Here is a 6,470-nt window from a genome sequence, read left to right on the forward strand (position 1 = left end):
AGAAATCCTCAACAAAATATTAGCAGACAATATCCAGAAACACATTTAAAAAATCATACACCATGATCAAGTAGGATTTAATCCCAAGATGCAAGGGTAGTTCAATATAGACAAAACAATCAACATGAATCATCACATGAATAAGAGAAGGATAAAACCATACAATCATTTCAATAGATGCAGTAAAATCATTTGACAAATTGCAGCATCCATTCATGATAAAAAAAAAAAAAAAAAGTCTCTGCAAAGTAGGTCTAGAGGGAATATACCTCAACATAATAAAAGCCGTACGTGAAAAATCCATAGCCAACGTCATACTCAGTGGTGAAAAACAGTTTTCCCCCTTAGATCAGAAACAAGTCAAGGATGTCCATTCTCACCACTTTCATTCAACATAGTACTGGAAGTCCTAGCCATAGCAATTAGACAATATAAAGGAATAAAAGGCATCCAAACTGGTACGGAAGAAGTAAAACTCTTACTATTTGCATATGACATGATATTCTATGTAGAAAACCCTAGACTCCACCAAAAAAAATCCTATAACTGATGCATGAATTCAGTAAAGTTGTAGGATACAAAATCAGTGTATAGAAATATGTTTCTGGCAGCCCGGGTGGCTCCACGGTTTAGTGCCGCCTTCAGCCCAGGGCCTGATCCTGGGGACCCCAGATGAAGTCCCAGGCCGGGGTCCCTGCATGGAGCCAGCTTCTCCCTCTGCCTGTGTCTCTGCCTCTCTCTCTCTCTCTCTCTCAATCATTAATAGATAAATAAAATCTTAAAAAAAAAAAAGAAATATGTTGCATTCCTATGCACTAATAATGAAGTAGCAAGAAGTGAAAATAAGAAAGCAATTCCATTTATAATTACACCCAAAACAGGAAAATATCTAAGAATAAACTGAACCAAAGAAGTGAAAGGCCTGTACTCTGGAAAACATAGAACACACGTGAAAAAATTCAAGACAACACCAAGAAATAGAAAGACATTCCATGCTCATGGGTTGGAAGAACAAATGGCTATACCACCCTAAACAATCCACAGATTTCATGCAATCCTTATTAAAATAGCATTTTTCACAGAGCTAGAACAAAGAATCCTAAAATTTGTATGGAACCACAAAAGATCTCAAATAGCCGAAGCAGGCTTGAAAAAGAAAAACAAAACTGGAAATATCACAATTCATTACAAGTTACATTAGAAAGCTGTAGTAATGAAAGCAGTATGGTACTGGCTTAAAAACGGACATATAGGGCAGTCCGGGTGGCACAGCGCTTTAGCGCCGCCTGCAGCCAGTGTGTGATCCTGGAGACCCGGGATCGAATCCCATGTCCGGTTCCCTGCATGGAGCCTGCTTCTCTCTCTGCCTGTGTCTCTGCCTCTCTCTCTCTGAATAAATAAGTAAAATCTTTTAAAAAAGACATATAGATCAGTAGGATAGAACAGAAAACCCAGAAATAAACCCATAATTATATGGTCAATTAATCTTCAACAAAGGAAGAATGAATATACAATAGCAAAAAGTCTCTTTAACAAATGGTGTTGGGAAAATACATTGTGGCCACATGCAAAGGAATGAAAGCGGACCACTTTCTCTTACCATACACAAAAGAAAACTCCAAATGGATTAAAGACCTAAATGTGAGACCTGAAACTGTAAAAATTCTAGAAGACAGCATAGGAGGTAATGTCTCTGACATCGGCTGTAGAAACATTTTTCTGAATCTGTCTCCTTGAGGCAAGGGAAACAAAGGCAAAAATAAACTATTGGGACAACAGCAAAATAAAAAGTTTCCATACAACAAAGGAAACAACCAACAAAACTTTGTCCTAAATGGACAAAGATATATGCAAATGACATATCTGATAAAGAGTTAGTATCCCAAATATATAAAGAACCAATACAACTCAATACTCAAAAAAACAAATAATCCAATTAAAAATGGACAGAAGACATTACCAGACATTTCTTCCAAGAAGACATATGGGTGGTGAATGCACACATTGAAAGATGCCCAACATCCTTCATCAGGCAAATGCAAATCAAAACTACAAAGAGATATCACATCACACCTGTCAGAATGGCTTTAATCAAAACACAAGAAACAACTTGTTGGCAAGAATATGGAGCAAAAGGAATCCTTGTGCACTGTTGGTGGGAATGCAAACTGGTGCAGCCACTGTGGAAAACAGTATGGATATTCCTCAAAAAGTTAAAAATGGAGCTACCCTAGGATTCAGTAATTGCACTCTTGGGTATTTACCCACAAACTACAAAAACACTAATTTGAAGGGATGTATGTATTCCTATGTTTCTAGCAACATTATTTATAATAGCCAAACTATGGAAGCAGCCCAAATGATCACTGATAGAGGAATAGATAAAAAAAGAAGTTATATATATAATTCAGCCATAAAAAGAATGAAATCAAAATGTAACAGCATTGGAGTGCCTGGGTGGCTCAATTGGCTAAGTGTCTGCCTTTGGCTCCGTCACAATCCCACAGTTCTGGAATTGAGCCCCTCATCAGGCTCCCTGCTCAGTGGGCAACCCGCTTCTCCCTCTCCCTCTGCTGCTCCTCCTGCTTTGTGCTCTCTTTTTCTATCAAATGAATAAATAAAATCTTATTTTATTTTTAATTTTTTTTTATTTATTTATGATAGGCACGCAGTGAGAGAGAGAGAGAGGCAGAGACACAGGCAGAGAGAGAGGCAGGCTCCATGCACCTGGAGCCCGACGTGGGATTCGATTCCGGGTCTCCAGGATCGCGCCCTGGGCCAAAGGCAGGCGCCAAACCGCTGCGCCACCCAGGGATCCCAAAGTCTTACTTTAAAAAACCAACAAAATGCAACAACATAGAGTTAAAGAGTATAACGCTAGGCGAAATAGGTCAAAGACAAATACTATATGATTTCACTCATATGTGGAATTTAAGAAATAAAACGAGCAAAGGGGAAAAAAGAGAGAAACCAAGAAACGCACTCTTAAATATATAGAATAAACTGATGGTTACCTGAGGAAAAGTGGGTGTGGAGAATGGGTGAAATAGGTGATGGGGATTAAAGAGTACACTGATCAAGATGAAAAAAATAAATTAAATGAGTTTTTTTTTTTTAAAGAAAAGAAAGGTAGTAACTGTCTTTACAAAAATATTTTTTTTCTAGAAAAGCCAAAGGAATCTATTTTTAAAAGCCATAATAGGGATCCCTGGGTGGCGCAGCGGTTTGGAGCCTGCCTTCGACCCAGGGCGTGATCCTGGAGACCAGGGATCGAATCCCACGTCGGGCTCCCGGTGCATGGAGCCTGCTTCTGTCTCTGCCTCTCTCTCTCTCTCTCTCTGTGTGTGTGTGTGTGTGTGACTATCATAAATAAAAATTTTTTAAAAAATAAAATAAAATAAAATAAAATAAAATAAATAAAAGCCATAATAACTAAGAGCAAGTTTAGTAAGGCCATTTGTTTATGAGTGGAGGGGGACGGGAACATCCTACATATAAAGAAACAGGGTAAGAATTACAGTGGATTTCTCTGCAAAATCCTTGCAAGGCGCTAGCCCCCAGCTCTCAGGAATTTTCAATGCTGCTCCTTGGAGCTCAGCACACTGCTAACTTTTGATTTTACATTAATATTTAGAACGACCTGTACTACCTTTCAATAGTGGAGATGTGCTTTCAAGTAATTCAAAACCGACAAGCTGTCTTCTCTTCTGGATTTGCCCTCCATACCAAATTCATCAACAACACTGCTTTCTAATATCTCCACACCCCAATCTTTTGTTCTATTTCTACTGTTCTAAAACTAATATGGGAAATTGTCATCACATTCTTATTTTTTGTCACCAATTTCTCCACCCTGCAAATCACCCTGCACAGTGTTATTGGGTAGCTTTCTTTTTAAGTTTTTATTTAAGTTGCAATTAGTTAACATATGGTGTAATATTAGCTTCAGGTGTACAATATAATAATTCAACACTTACATACAACACCTTGTGCTCATTACAGTAAGTGTCCTCCTTCATCCCCATCCCTCCACCCACCTCCCCTCTGGTAACCATCAGTTTGTTCTCCATAGTTAAGAGTCCATTTCTTGTTTGCCTCTTTTTTCCCCTTTGTACTTCTTGTTAAGGCTAAGTAATATTCCATTTGATAGCTTTTATAAAATAATATTTGATCACAAAATTTTCTAATTATCTAAACATCAATGAAATTCCTTTCCCGTGTTATTCAAAAAACATATGTCCTTAGACTTCTTTTTTTTAAGGTTTTATCTATTTAACATGAGAGACACAGAGAGGCAGAGACATAGGTAGAGGGAGAAGCAGGCTCCCTGTGGGGAGCCTGATGTGGGACTCGATCCCAGGACCCCAGAATCATGACCTGAGCCAAAGGCAGGTGCTCAACCACTGAGCCACCCAAGTGCCCCATCTCCTTAGACTTCTATGCAAAGTTATCCCAACATTTTCAACAGCCTATCATTCTGACTTACATACACCTTGTAATACATTTATTGGTCTGTTTCTGCCCTTCTAAACAAGTGTTCAAAACTTTTTTTTCTGATCAAGTCATATACATTTTTCAAAAGGATTTCAAATGTCACTCTACCATCTAATTTTTACCTAGATAATATCAACTCAAAATTCACAATTATTGTAGCTTTTTCTGGTTCTAATTACTTAGCACTAAACTGCACTATCTGGTAATAATGCTCAAATGTATGTATTTTTCCTACAGTACTATAAATTTTAGAGGAAAGAGTTGATGTGTGTTTTCCTCTACATTCCCTAAGAATGTAGGTCAAGTCAATATTTATTCTCTCAACAAATACTTACAAACTATTACCTAGGTAATTTGGATTATGCTAGGCTTTTGAAATGGAGGAATAATTAAAAGAGATATAGTCCATTTCTCAAATATATATGTATTCATAATGTCTATCACTACAACACTCAAGTTTCTCTCGTTCTGACATCATCTAAGGAAACAAATAATAATCATAGGTATGGTGTCTCCCTGAATAAGGACTAGGATATTCATAGTAAGTTATAGACTGTTATAGGATAGCAATGAATTATGTTGCACTAATAAAAGAAATGTACTAAGCAATTCTATTTATAAATAAATTAGCAGCAATTTTGTGGATATAAGTATTTGAAATGTTAAATTAATAATCTAAGCAAGATATTGTGAAAACATGAATATACCAGTGAGAAAGATCCAGTGATGGATTTTGTAAACATTGAGAAAGGCAAACTGACAGAAATTAACTTTGATTGAATGCAACCATAAGAATATAGCAGGCTAGGAGGATTTCAAAATTTCATTTTTTTTTTTTTACTTAGTGGTACTTGAACTGAAATAGCAGTAAAAGAGAACTAAAATAATATCTGTGCTTTGGTCATTTGGAATTTTAACATTGCCAGAGGAAAATGACACTCAGCACTACAAGACATAGTAGTTTCTTACAGTTACAGAAGTGCGCAGGTGAATCTCGAAGGTTAGAATAAGAAATTTCAAGTCTCTTTGTCGGGAGTAGAGAGAGCTAATGTGTGATGGATATTAATCCTTGGTCTGTCATCTTTTGTCCAAACCTGTCTTTTATATGATGAGTTAATTCATTCCTTTAAATCTTGAAAAAAAAAAAAAAATAAAAAATAAATAAATAAATAAATAAATAAATAAATCTTGAAAACAACTAAGCATAGGAGAAACTGCATCTATTACTCATCTGCCCTATGTGAAGACAGGCAATACATCTTAAACCAAGAGGATGTTTAGCTTCAAGTGGCTATATTTAGCGGAATATACTCGCTAAACTTGAAGCCCCCAGCCTGGGGTCAAGAATTCTAGGCGTTTTCCTAAGACCTGCCCCTGCTACTATTATTGACTTTCTTACCCACAAAACTGTTTGGAAGGGAAGAGGGGCAAGAACGCAAGTGTTTATGAGCAAACGTGCAAAATGCCAACTTTACGTAACCCTGAATGCACTTTTGGCACTACACGGGTCTTGCATTGCGGATTTAAATATCTGTGGACTTGACCAATCTGCTCTTTAAAATCTGACCTGTGTTAATTCAGGAATTCTTGTCTGAAAAGGAAGGCCTCATTTTTCAACCACCTGCTATGCTTTTCATATCCTAGTACTTGGGATCCCTGGGTGGCGCAGCGGTTTGGCGCCTGCCTTTGGCCCAGGGCGCGATCCTGGAGACCCGGGATCGAATCCCACGTCGGGGTCCCGGTGCATGGAGCCTGCTTCTCCCTCTGCCTGTGTCTCTGCCTCTCTCTCTCTCTCTCTCTCTCTATCATAAATAAACTTAAAAAATTAAAAAAATATATACATATCCTAGTACTCTCTCCATCTTCTTTCTACTCTTCAAGCATGTGAGCAGACACTTCTTTTCCTCAAGGGAAAGCAGGATTTCGTAGGATTTTGTCAGCGCGACACTACCGGGAGATGGGGCAGTTGTGGGAAT

At 37.7% G+C, this 6,470-nt stretch overlaps 1 long non-coding RNA gene across 2 annotated transcripts in view; it reads right to left on the reverse strand.

Moving 5' to 3' along the window:
- Nucleotides 1-6,468, reverse strand: part of LOC144317401 (uncharacterized) — a 32,191-nt gene extending 25,723 nt beyond the window's left edge. The window contains exon 1 of one of the 2 annotated variants that reach the window (XR_013383404.1): nt 6,336-6,468. This is a non-coding gene — a long non-coding RNA (uncharacterized LOC144317401). The other variant, XR_013383403.1, reaches the window with a different exon arrangement.
- Between the last annotated feature and the right edge of the window lie 2 nt (nt 6,469-6,470).

This window comes from Canis aureus, chromosome 7, assembly GCF_053574225.1.
Source record: "Canis aureus isolate CA01 chromosome 7, VMU_Caureus_v.1.0, whole genome shotgun sequence".
NCBI classification, from domain to species: Eukaryota; Metazoa; Chordata; class Mammalia; order Carnivora; family Canidae; genus Canis; species Canis aureus.